This window comes from Puma concolor, chromosome A3, assembly GCF_028749965.1.
Source record: "Puma concolor isolate L17-30 chromosome A3, mPumCon1.1.hap2, whole genome shotgun sequence".
NCBI lineage: Eukaryota > Metazoa > Chordata > Mammalia > Carnivora > Felidae > Puma > Puma concolor.
The window spans coordinates 53,347,276-53,360,945 of NC_141669.1; the positions used below are offsets into that span (position 1 = coordinate 53,347,276).

A 13,670-nucleotide genomic window follows, 5' to 3' on the forward strand; every position below is an offset into this window, starting at 1 on the left:
CTTGGGATCTCAGAGCTGGTGGCCATATTAGGCCAAATAAGAGAGGGAGTCAGGGTGAGGAGGCCAAAAAAGAAAAAAAAAAAAGAGAAGCCAAGCCCAAAACAAAACAACAAACCAAAACAGACATGATGCAATGATAGTGATAGGTCATCCCCCTACTTCCCGCGCCAATTTAGAGAAGCCACTTGGTTTTCCTGAGGTGGCCACAGCGATTCCAGTTCTAGCAGCTTCCATGAGGCCCAGCTAGATTTTGGTTCCTATGTTGATGAGGTTGCCTTCCATCTTGCCTGGGCTAGTTTGCTTGGGTTTGTGTTTTTTCAGCCACACTGCTCCTGGGTAGAACTTTGGGTTACTCCAGAGCCTCCCATTTGTCTTCCCTACATCCAACTTGAACTCCATCAATCCACAGTGATCTTGCTGAAACAAAGCAAATCTCAACATTACTTTCAGGATAAAGCCCAAACTCCTTGCTTAGATCTGCTTTACATCTTCTTCCTTCATACTCCACCTCTTAGGTAGGCTGACCAAGCATCTTTCTGGACATGCCCCTTCTCCATAGCTCCCCACCAGCTTCCACTCTTTCTCAGCCTCTTTCCTCCACCTTACATGCCCCCCCACTTTGTATCTGGCAAGTTGCTTCTTTCAGAAAGCCAACCAAATAGACAAACTTCTAGCAAGCCTGATTAAGATAAAAACAATAATACTAGAAATGATATATGGAACAAAGCAGAGAAGATTTGAAATCATAACACTATGCATTATTATATCCTAACGTGAAAATCTTGATGAAGTGGACGTTTTCACAGAACATATGAGCCACCACTATTTCAGAAATCGAATGTCATGTTTCTGGATGGGAAGAGTTGATATTGCAAAGATGCCGTTTCTTCACAGATTCTGCCACATGGATGGCAGCCTTCCCAGTAACCAGAAGTGATGCAGATTTCTTCCTATTTTTCTATTCCTTTGATTATTTTATGTGGAATTTTGAAAGGGTTACTTAACTGCATATACTCCATTGCAAATCATTGTATTGAAGGGAAGGTCAATATGTGTGCATTTGAATGTCATTTATAAACTGTTTTTCTCGAAGAGCAAGTGAAGTTACTTAACTTTGAAATGCAAAGGGACTTTATGAAGACAGAATTTCACTTAACAAGGGACATGATTTTCAGCCCATATTTTATTATGAATTTCGTTATGTTTGCTTTCTTTACTCAGCATGGAGTCCATATAAGAATCTCTTGACTTTTGATTTTAAAAATTTATGGTGAAAAGATACTCGAAAAGTGAGGGCATGTACAGTTCTTTCTTCCTCTACTGTGTCAGATGGCAGAGCATCCATACGGATTATCTCAACAGTCCTTTATTTAGAATTTATTCGTCTTCCCTCTTAGCACCACATTTCTCTTAGATCTTTCCAACACCCTCATTTGTGTCCCAAATTAGCTACATCTGTTACCATAGTTATGCAGCTTAACCCATTCCATGCTTGTTCGTGCTGTGCTGTGCATGAGACTTCCTTTCTTGCGTTTCCATAAGTCGTACTGTTAGTTTTCTTTCTTCTTCTCCTTCCCCCCGCCTTTTAAACTGTTTTTAAGGCAATGCATATGCATAGTTAATAAATCAGACAGGACTGAAGGGCTTCTAACAGAAAGCAACAATCCCTGCCCCACCCCAAATCCTTATCTACATACTGGCAAACTGCTTTTAGCTGTGTTTCCCATTCTGCTGTAGTTCCCTCTGTATCTCAAAATAATATGCATACACTGCTGTTTCTGAATTTATCAACTTCAATCATCATCTAGTGATCTTCTGCCATTAAAGTCAAGGATGTAATTTATTTACATCATGCCTACATCTCCTCACTGTCTTTCTCTCGTCATCCCTGCTGCTCCAGACAATGCATTTATTAAAATCTGATTTTTCATTCCATGGACTATTGACTAGGTCATTTGACTCTCTACTGTGTATAACATAAAGCTATTACTGCCTCTTCTTGCCCTGCTTCCTCCTTCCCTCTAGCTTCCCTTTACTTTTGCATTATCAAAGTTGATAAAATATTCATTCTGTTCCATGGCCATAGTTGGTATCTATGATTTGTCTATAATTATGGTGATTCTAAAAGCTGAAAACTTTTAAACTGTTCATTAACTGGGTTGATATTGTTCACTGCACAGTAAGTAATATGCTAGGATTTCATATCCTTTTCAGGGGATATTCCAGGCTTTGGGCCCCTAGGTGGCAAACACTCACAGAGTGACCCTGGGGACACCATCACCACCACAGCTGCCCTGGTTCACCCCCTGTAGGTGAAGACCCCTCCAGATCCCTCCAGATCCCTCCAGACCCCTCCAGATCCCTCTGAGATACAGAGGGATCTATAGCTGAGCGCCTGGCCAGGGCCGTGTCCTGTGATTGAGCACAGGAGAAGTGGCTGGGGGGGGGGGGGGCCTGCTCCTCCACGGAGATGTGCAGTTTGCACCCCTTTATTCAGTCTCTTTTTTCTTCTTGCCCTTTATCATGCCTGCCATATCAGAGTATAGGACACCTTCAAGGCTCTGCCACAGATCATCTGCTTCCTTGGCTCCAGCATCCTCTGCCTGAAATTTGGGCTGAGGCTTCTTTTGCTTCAACATTAGTCACCAGTTCTCCATCTGCTTTTTGTCCTCCAGAAAGTTGTTGAAATCTCTCCTCTGATAACCACCTGCTTTTACTCCGTCATTGTAGGGTTGTGCATTTTTCTTCCCTTATGATCAATTTAATGGAGACTTAGGAGAGAGAGAGGAACATAGGGATAGGTGGGATTAGGCCTGCCATCTTGAATTAGAAGCCACGGTCATTAGTTTTCATCAAGCCATGCATGGTAGCAATAGAATAAACTAGTGGCAATGATATGATTTAAATTCAAACTCTAGTGAAGTTTGCTCTTCTTTGTTGTGAAAACGACTTCAAATGTGTGCAGTTCGTATCAGCTCAATTCCAGTATCTTCTCACATCTAGAATAGTGCAGAAATACGGAAACATCCTTCTACTCCACTCTAAGATGAATGACTCTTAGCTTATGTACAGTTCTAACAAGCTCAGTTGTTTCTATTCAGAAAAGGGCAAATGGCAAATTAGAAGGGTTTGGCTAATAGTCTAAAAGAGCTCGGGATAAAATGAGGGCTAAGAGAAGACAGAAGCTTCTCTAGGGACCCTGGGTTGTAGTTATTGCCCAGGTGCTAGGGAGATCATAGGTCAGAGTTGCCAGTACTCGATTTAGATGCAGAAAGTAAGGAACTAACACAGAAAGTTAGTGAACTCACTAACAGTGTGCATCCTCTAGGGAAAGGGACTGCTAGCTTTTTTTTTTTTTAAACCTGGTTGAGAAGGAAGGATTTGTGGGTACCAAAGGTTCTTTGTTCAGAAAGTAAATCTGGAGTTATGATGCACAAGAAATTTCAGTTGCCTCTATGTTTCCATCGAATTTGGAGATTATTGCTTCATTTTTCAGCCTTAGCAATGATCATTGAGACAGAACACAGTTTGGGGGCTCCTGCTTTATATATCTTAACTGTTAAAGTTACAAGCTGTGAAAACTGTTGCCAACCGTTTGAAGCCTGTACTTGTTATACTGAATATCTATCAAGATTAAGGATGTCAAAGAATTAAAATCTGCTTTTCAAAGTCTATTATATTTATGGATCAAATGATAACACCCTCTATGATTTATCTCAAAATCTTTTTTATTGGGATATGAGTGGATTGGGATGGACTACAAATTACTAATTGTCGAGGTTGGGTATAATCTGTTATCTAAACTGGCACTTTTTAGAGTGAACGGAGGTGCTATTAATAATCACACTGGAACAAGAGGCATGACCCAGACACTCAGGAAAATTGTAATCTACTCTGAAGCTAGGTGATGGGTACTTGGAGTTCATTATATAGAATGCTCTCTAATTTTGCATATTTTCAAATTTTTCCATAATTAAAAATGTCTACTGTTTTATACTCTTTGCTGCTTTATTAAGATTGGAGCCTTTCATCTTAACCATGATGTTAAACATTAGTTAACTTCAAACACAAAATGAAAATAGCTAGAGAGTATTGTTAAAGGACAAATCTATTAATTTATAACAATGGGATAAAAATCCATAGATTCTGCAACTGGGACATCCAGGAAGCAATACTTAATTAAGTAGACAATGTTATAAAGCAGATCTCTAGCTTATTTATGCAAAGGAGCCTTGTTTCTATTGCTGAGTTGGGTTCATCAGGATTTTATGGATGGATGGGTGCATCCCCAGAAAGGTCAAGTCTGTTGGGAAATGAGGAGCAAAGCCAAGAAAGCAGCGTTTCTATTTGCGGAGCAAGTCCACATGCTGATCTTTAACTACTTTGGTGTCTCTCCTATTTGAGGTTCTCCATTACCTTTTACCTGCTAAAATAGTCTTTCAGAGTTAGAGTTTGAGAAAGAAAGGTCTCCAGTCTCGTTTTGTAATTACCATGGTATGTCATCCCACAGTTTACTGGTATTTTTGCTTCTGTGCCTGTAAGGTGGTATGGCTGAGGTACGTGGATGAGGCAGCAAGGGTGGGCTCTTTCAGGATGAGTCATTTTGTTTCTGCCAGTAAGAGGGCCCAGGTGGTTGTGGATTTGGGGTGAGGTCCTTTTGCCCTGTTCAAGGAGGCCTGGGATGAATGACTGCCCAACTCCCAGATGGTACCCTGACAGGAGTACGAGGCAAGGTAGTATATAAATATGGGCTTTTTCAAGGCTAGAGTGCTGCTTCTGTAGGATCAGAAACCAGTTCTGTAAAAATGATTTGTTCTGATGCTGTTTGTGTTGCTAGTATAATTTACATAATTTACTTTTGTGTCCCCTATATTATGCAAAAGAAGGTGACTTTTTAATTTATTTGCTGTGCTTTTTAAAGTCAAGCTTATTGAGCTATAATAAACATCATATAGTACAATTCACTATTCTTAGATGTATTTTTCTATGAATTTTGACAAATATAGACATTCTTGTAACAACCACCACAATCAAGGTAGAATAAAGTTCCCATGTGCCCCTTTGTAGTAAATCTCCGCCATCCACCCATGGCCCTTGATAACCACCCATCTGGTTTTGCCTTATCCAGAATGTCCAATAAATGGGATCATGCAGTGTAGTCTTTTGTGTCCAACTTCTTTCACTTTGTATAATCTTTTTGAGATTAATCCATGTTGTTACAAATATTAACAGTTTATTTCTTTTGATTGCTGCGTAATATTTCTTTGGATGGCTATACCAGTTTCTTTAGCTATCTACCCGTTAAAAGACATTTGGGTTGTTTCCAGTTTTTGATGATTATGAATAAAGCCACTGTACATATTGCCTTACAGATTTTTGTGTATTTCCATTCTTTCGGGTAAATAAGTACCTAGGAGTGGGATTGCATCGTAGTATGGTAAGTGTATTCTTAACTTTGTAAGAAACTGCCAAACTGGTTCTAAAATGTACCCCATTTTGCATCCCCACCAGCAATGTATGAGTTCTAGTTGCTCTAAACTTGGTATTGCTAGTTTGTTTTTTTAAATTCTAGCTATTATGATAGATATGGGTAGTATCTCATTGTGGTGTTAATTTGCATTTCCCTAATGTCAGTGACTCCTAGCATCTTTTCATGTGCTTGAATGCCACAGTATCTTTTTGGTTGTTTCTTGTCTTTTAAATGTCTGCAAGTTTCTGCCATTCTAACAAACAGGGGAAGGGACATTTCTTTAGTCTCAAAGGGAGAGCAGAAGCATAATGGGGGTGGGGAGGAGCCATATGGGGGGATGTAGGGAGAGTTGCCTAAGAGGAAGGTAATATAGAAGGGCTGGAGGGGGTGAAGTCAGGAGCTAGGGTATCTCATCCTTCCCTCCTACCCAGGCTGCTTCTTGAGCTCTTCCCTGGAGGATTTTGTGGTTTACATTATGAGGAACTACCCCCTTAGGAAGTGATGGAGGAAAGGAGGAAAACAGCTATAATATTGATCCATTTTTTTTTTAATCCAAGTACTGGTCTTTATACATTTAGTTCAGTAAATATTTCTTTAAAATAGATGTTTGGCCCGGATCACCCCTTGTGTTAATTTTTGGGCAGAAGGGAAAGTAGAGTTACATAAACGTTCAAGAAAATGTATTTAAATTTGATTGATATAGGGACTCAAGGAGATATTTGTATACCCATGTTCATAGCAGCATTTTCACAATAGCTAAAACACAGAAGCAACTCAAGTGGCCACAAGGAAAACATGGTGTGAAAATATATATATATATATATATATTATATATATATATATATATATATATATATATATATATATATATTCCATATATATATATATGGAAATTCTGACATATACTGTAATAAGGATGAACCTTGAGGATATCACTAAATGAAATAAGCCAGTCGCAGGAAGACAAATACACTATGATTTCACTTATATGAGGTACTTAGAGTAGTCAAAATCATAGAAACAGAAAGTAACATGGTGGTAGCCAGGGTCTGGGGTGGGGGAAATTTTCTAATGCCTTAATGTTTAATGGGTATAGAGTTCCAGTTTTACAAGATGAAAAGAGATCTAGAGATGTGATGGTTACACAACATTATGAATGGATGGTACACTTAAAAATGATTAAGATGGTTGGGGCACCTGGGTGGCTCAGTGGGTTAAGTGTCTGACTTCAGCTCAAGTCATGATCTCACAGTTTGTGAGTTCAAGCCCCGTGTCGGGCTCTGTGCTGACAGCTCAGAGCTTGGAGCCTGCTTTAAATTCTGTGTCTCCCTCTCTCTCTGTCATTCCCCAACTCACTGTCTCTCTCTGTCTCTCAAAAAAGGAATAAATGTTCAAAAAAATTTTTTTAAATGGTTGAGATAATAAATTTTATGCTATGTACATTTTATAGCAATAAAAATGTTTAATGTAATTGAGGTATATTAGCAACAATGAATAATTTATCACAGTAGTAGGTAAATTTATTATGGTTTGACTATGAGTATCAATTAGTCAGTTGACAAGTGTTTACTTAACACCCTCTATGTCCATCTACTGTTCCAAGTGCTGGGCATGCCTCTGTGAACTAGGAGATTACACTCTAGTAAGAGAGAAGAGGCCAATGTGGGTATTTGAGGAGAGGTGAGAAAGTAGGAAACAATCTCCTTGAAGAGTCTACACCAAGGAAGGGCAGACTGTTTGGTAATATTTAGAAATAATTTGAAAGGTGTAGAGAGAGTTTTGAAATAAGTCTAGTTTGCACAGCTGTGTGCAAAGGTCAACTATTCAAATGTATACTGGAAGCAAGGCCTTGTAGCATTTGACCAAAGGTAGGGCTCTTTGAGGTGAGAACAGTGGAGGAGAATGGAAAAGAGGAATTTGAGGTATTTTGCAAGGGGATTATTACCTAGTGGAACTAGTTAATGTAAGGAAGATAAGGAAGGATGTGAAGAGTGGCGTTTGAGGCTAGATAGTGAAAAAATAAGCAGAAGTTCACAGAGACATTGGAGAATCAGAGTAGATGGGCTAGAAGGAGATGGTCAAGGAGGAGGATGTAAAATCCAGATGTTGGAAATGGTGCACTTATTGGCGGCAGCAAGATCTAGGGTATATAACCATGGGAGTGGATGACTGAGACTGGGGTAGAAGGAGACATGGCTGGCATGAGAGGCCAAGGAAATGTGAGGCTGGGTGTTGGGTGTATCACCACATGGGAATGAATGTTGAAGTCATCAGGAATCAGAAGGCCTAGTGACCCAGGGGAAGATGGTGAAGTCATCCGTGAGTGAGGGGAATGACCAAGAAAGAGTGATGGAGGATAGCCACAAGGGGGCTGATGGGAAGTCTGTCCAGTTGGGAGCCGTGGGCTTCCAAATAGAAGGAAGTGGCCTTAGGTCATACAGAGGCTATCTACACTGTGCCAAGGCCCTGAGTATGTGGGATGTGTGCTGTGAGAGAACAGTGAGCTCAGAGGAGAGTGAGCCTTTGGATTTTTTATTTTTGGATCACAGAAATGGGCTTCATGTAGCTGGATTAGGGAATCCTGCAAAGAATTATGGGATTGTTCAATGAGCTTGACTTCCAAGGAGGAAGGAAAGTAACCAAGGAGGCATTAGTGACTTTGGGCTTGTTCAAAACTCAATTAAAGGCAATTAACAGTATATGGTGTTGTTTATGAAAGTGCTAGTCTCATGAGAGATCTCCTAGTAGTTCTTGGGGCATTGTGAGAAGAGAAGGAAAACTTCCTTTCTTGAAACATCTTGTGTTTTCATGTCATTAATTCCTGCATTACCCCCAGCCATGCATCTCATGGAGGGGACAGAAGGCTTCTGTCCTTCCATATCACCATCTTCCTGTGGCTCTGAGATGACTCTCTTGTCTAGACTTGCTCTGCTGATGGTGACCTTTAACATAATAAACTGCCACAGGAAAAATAAGGATTGACGGAGAAGATGTACTTTTTCATAATTCATGCTTACGCATTAGAACAGGACATTTGGGGGGGCGGGGAATGAAGCATGTTATAGGAAAGTGTGGGTTTTCTTCAATGCCTGGCCAAAAATCTCAAAAAAGGACTCTGTACTACGTGGTAATCCTGAGACATTCACTTTCCCACTCTCCAAAATGAGTATTTCACTCCTCTTTTAAAAAAAATATCCTCTCCTCCCACTCCCACACATCTTGCTAGGTGCCTCCAATTTCATTGAAAGACAGAAGCAATGAGCTGAGTGGTCCTGCTTTTATTAGGCACCATCCTTTCTCTGGGATCTGGGCCCCCTTTCCTCGTATCTTCTCAAAACCACCACTCCAGCAATTGGTCATTCTTTTTTCTGCATTGTCAGCTCCTCCCTACCCCCCCCCCCCACCGCCTTTCAACATCCCCATTGGCATTCAGGCATGCTCTAGTATCTCCTACCTAAGTATCCCTGCTACTACCCCATTTCTCTCTTTATGTTCTCAGCAAAACTCCTTGCAAGAACTGCCTTGCTCACTGCCTCACTTTCTCTTCCCCACTGTCTACACATGGGCTTTTGTCCCCTCTCTGCTACTGAGGCTGCTCTTGTCAAGGTCATTAGTGACCTCCTTATTACCAAGTCTAATGGTCTCTTCTCTATTCTTATCTTACTGACCTATCAGCAGCTGTCAACACAGTGGACCTCTTCTTGAAATATTTTGTTGTCTGGCTTTCTGGTACCCTTCACTCTCCTGGTTTTCCCTTGCCTCACTGGCTGTTTCTCTTTCTTCCTCTGTGGAGTTCCATTTACCTCTACTAGACCTCTGAATGTGGGAGAGTCCCATGACTCTACCCTGGGCCTCCTATTCTCGCTTCCCCCAGGGGAGCTTTTCCAGGCCTTAGCTTTAGATTCTGGTCTAAAGCTACATCTGGTCTCTTTTTTCTGAGAACTCTAGCTTAGTGCTACTTAGTCTTTATTGTGCATACAGATCACTTGGGAATCTTGTTAAAATGCACACTCTGATTCCAATGATCTGAGGTAGGGCTTAAGATTCTGTATTTCCAACAAGTTCCTGGGTGATGCTGAGGCTGCTGGTCTTGGGATCTTATTTTGAATGGTGCTGAGCAGTGAGGCTACAGACTTGCATTCCCAACTGCCTCCTTGACGTTTCTACATGGACGTCTTACAGGTAACTCAGATCAAGCCTAACAACCCTAACAGAGTCTTAATTTCTTCCCTCAAACCCACTTTTTTCTGTATTACATTATCTTCCCAGTTGTTCATACCAAAAATCTTGGAATTTTTCTTGGTTTCTCTATTTTCTTCACTTTCCCATCCAATCTATCAGCAAATTCAATTGGCTTAATTCTCTAAAACATATCCCAAATCTTTCACTTGGCTCCATCATAATAGTAGTAGCTAAAATTTATTGAGCACTTTCTACATATCAGGCTGTGTTAATGATTTTTTATAGACTGAATGTTAATGTCTCTCCAGAATTCATACATTGAAATCTAATCCCTAATACAATGGTATTTGGAGGTGGCGCCTTTGGAGATGATTAAGTCATGAGGGCTCTGCAATAATGAGATTAATGACATTATAAAAGAGATCTCAGAGGGGTGCCTGGGTGGCTCAGTTGGTTAAGCATCTGACTTTGGCTCGGTCATGATCTCATGATTCGTGGGTTCAGGCCCCGCTTCGGGCTCTGTGCTGACAGCATGGAACCTGGAGCCTGCTTCAGATTCTGTGTCTCCCTCTCTCTCTGCCCCTCCCCTACTCGTTCTCTCTCTCCTCTCTCTCTCTCTCTCCTCTCTCTCTCTCTCCTCTCTCTCTCTCTCTGTCTCAAAAATGAACATTTAAAAAATAAATAAATAAAAGAGACCTCAGAGATCTCCCTTGCCCCTTCTGCTATGTGAGGACAGTGAGAAGACAGTGGTCTATAAACTGGAAAGCAGGCTCTCACCAGACACCAAATCTGCTGGTGCCTTGATCTTGGACTTCCCAGCCTCCAGAACTGTGAGAAATAAATTTCTGTTGCTTATAAGTTACCCAGCCTATAGTATTTTGTTATGGCAGCTTGGGCTAAGACAGTGCTGTGTTTTTGTATTTATTATTAAAACTCTAATCGCAACAATTGTATAAGGTCAAGTATTATTAATCTCATTATTTAGATGAGGAAAACTTATTTCTAGGTAATGCTACATAGATGAACAGTTTAAAAACCCAATTTACTCTTTTGGTTTATTTTTCTCCTTTGTTGTAAATATGGTTGTCAATAGGGCTAGTGATATACTTAGAGAATTATGGAGATGTTATTTTAAGGTTTTGGTGTCCTTGCTAAGCACAAATTATATTGCAAATGTCCATAAGTCAACGTCCAATTCTGTGCATCTTCCAGAATTTATAGTCTCTTTTGCATTCTCAAACCATTTTTGGCAAGGGCTATATGCATTTAAAATGCTAAAAATATTTGTGTCTGATAATTATAATATTGTGATGCACCTTACAAAGACATTGTGTCTTGTGCATCCTTGTGCAAAGCAGGGATTCTTTATTTTCACCCCTGAATTTCTGATAACCTATAGGATACATTGACAACACAACCTTCAAGCTCCAAGATGTATTCCTTTCCTAAGCTTACTCCATGTTGGTCAGTTTCAAGAGTATTGCGCTGTGTTGTTTTTCACCCTTACAACCTATGATGACAAGTAGCTGGGGTTCAGGAAAAAGCAGCCTACATGGTCTGCTAGACCATGGTCTTATAGATGGAAAGTAGTGCATATGAAGAAAGTCTCAAGAATGTGGGGTTGTTTAGACTGGAGAGTAGGTTGAGCTCTTTGCTACCCTGTTAATGTTAAAGGAAATTCTTAGTAAACTTGTTGGTAAAATAAAGACATCTTTTGTAATAGGAGTAATTTACTTAGCTTTATTTTTTTAATCGTTTTTTATAAGTTTATTTGAGAGGGAGAGAGCAGGGGAGGGTCAGAGAGAGACGAGGAGAGAGAATCCCAAGCAGGCCTCATACTGTCAGTGCAGAGACCAACACGGAGCTTGGACTCATGCACCGTGAGATCATGACCTGAGCTGAAGTCAAGAGTTGGGTGCTTAACTGACTGAGCTACTGAGGTGCCCCAATTTAGTTAGCTTTATAAGTGTGAGTTTCTCTTGAGGGTGGGAAAAGGAGATACACAGTCATCATTATCCTGGTAATTAGTATTACACCTTTCTCTAGACAACCAGTCCTCTCTAAGAACGTCCAATATGCCAAGGCAAACATTACACCAAGCATAACACTTCAGTCTTTTCTCTTGCTCAGTTATAATATCCTAGGAAGTAATATTCTTGCATATAAATGAACTCAGGAAAGCTCTAAAAGGACCCCCAACCATTAGCAAGGGGCTGCAACTCTTTATTTCTGAGAAACATGCATCAGATGTTCCTATATATGAGAAATGCTCCCACTGGAATTCTGGCATGTCAAAGCAGAAGGAGTCATGCAGACCCTCCAGTCCACCCCTGGAGTTCTAGAGAACACACAGATGAAACCGAGAGAAGACAAGGCTCTGACCCAAGGTGAGGCCATAATTACTGGCAAATCCAGGGTTGCTGAAAAGTTGTTCTTCAGGATTTTCTGTCCATCCGTCCTCCCTCCCTTCAAAAAAAAAAAAATTGTATTAGAAGCATTCAGAATGTCAACAAAATAGCTAAACTTTTTTTTTTTTTTGCAATTACAGAGTGGTACTCAGTTAATACAACAACAGTTTTTTAATGTTTATTTATTTTTGAGCGATAAAGAGAGAACAGGGGAGGGGCAGAGACAGAAGGAGACACAGAATCTGAAGCAGGCTCTGGGCTCTGACCTGTTAGCATAGAGCCCAATGCAGGGATGGAACCCATGAACCATGAGATCATGACCTGAGCTGATGTCAGACACTTAACCAACTGAGCCACTCAGGCGCCCCAAGAACAACAATTATTTTGTATAAACTGCATCAGAGACCACTGAAAATGAACCAGCTACCATCGCCATATATAACTAATTAGTGCTATGCACCAACAGGAACCTGCTTTAAATTTCCATGCCAGTTTACAACCCCCATACCGACCAGGCAAAGTTAGTGGCTATTGAAGATACCACCAGGATAGGTCTACCTGAAGACACATTTGGTAGTGTGTTAACTATACAAAAAAAAAAAAAAAAAAGACCCTGTACAGTTTAAAAACAAATATTACACAGTCTTACATTTCAGTTTTTTTCTTTAAAAGGAGTGAGCTGTGTACAGGAAGGGGGAGGGGTTAAATGTTTTATAGACCAGAACAAAAAACTACGCTAGGATGAACTTGTTCATCTTCTTCATCTTCCTCTCTTATCTTCCTTGTCTTCCATCTTTTTCTTGCTTTTTTCAGCCCTGATGACTCCCTTTTTTGCTGTGTCAGGCTTTCCTTTGGCTCAGTATGCAGCAATAGTCTTTTTATATTTTTCCTTCAGCTTAGCAGCCTTCTTTTCATAAGGATGCGTGTTCTCTGCGGCAGTGTGATTCCACACCTCTCCAGTTTCTTTGCGGCATCATCAACGGATAGACCAGGATATTCTCCTTTGGTTTTTGGGTGATACTCAGAACCAAACAAGAAAAAGGCCGAAGGAGGCTTCTTAGGTGCATTGGGATCCTTGAACTTCTTTTTTGTTTCTTCTTTAGAGGGGGATGTACGTTTTCATTTACTCTTTTATAACAGGCTTTGTCTGCCTTTACCAGGTCTTCACATTTTCCTTTCTTTTGAGCACATGGGCCTCCACCTCTCTGAGCACTCCTTAGAAAATTCTGAGCTGACTGAAGCATCTAGGTGATTCTTCCTGTGCTCCTCTCTGCAAGTTTGCATATGATGACATTTTGCCTCTGGGCTTCTTAGGATCTCCTTTGCCCATGTTTAATTATTTTCCTCAATGTGGCAGAGCCGCCCAGTGCCCGTCTGGCTCTCACTTGCCCCAGTGCTGCCTCTGTGGAGCTTAGGGTACTGCGGTGGCTGTCCAGGACCTTTCTTTCTAAATGTCAGCTTCTTCCTTTTTTAATGTTACAGTTTTCAAGATCCTATTTGGTTTCAAGGGAAAAATACAGGAAGAATGTAAGTTCCTTGTAAGAATCTTAAATATGGTAGAGGAGACGGGTGGGGCTGAGACAGGCCTCCACCCATGTTGACGCTTCATC

The 13,670-nt window shown here is 40.7% G+C and overlaps 1 protein-coding gene and 1 pseudogene across 1 annotated transcript in view; one reads left to right on the top strand and one right to left on the bottom strand.

Annotated features, from left to right (window-relative positions):
• FIGLA (folliculogenesis specific bHLH transcription factor) overlaps positions 1 to 13,670 on the top strand; it is an 86,485-nt gene that overhangs the window by 28,454 nt on the left and 44,361 nt on the right. The gene's annotated exons all lie outside the window — the stretch shown is intronic.
• On the bottom strand, positions 12,772 to 13,390 carry LOC147582447 (high mobility group protein B1 pseudogene; annotated as a pseudogene).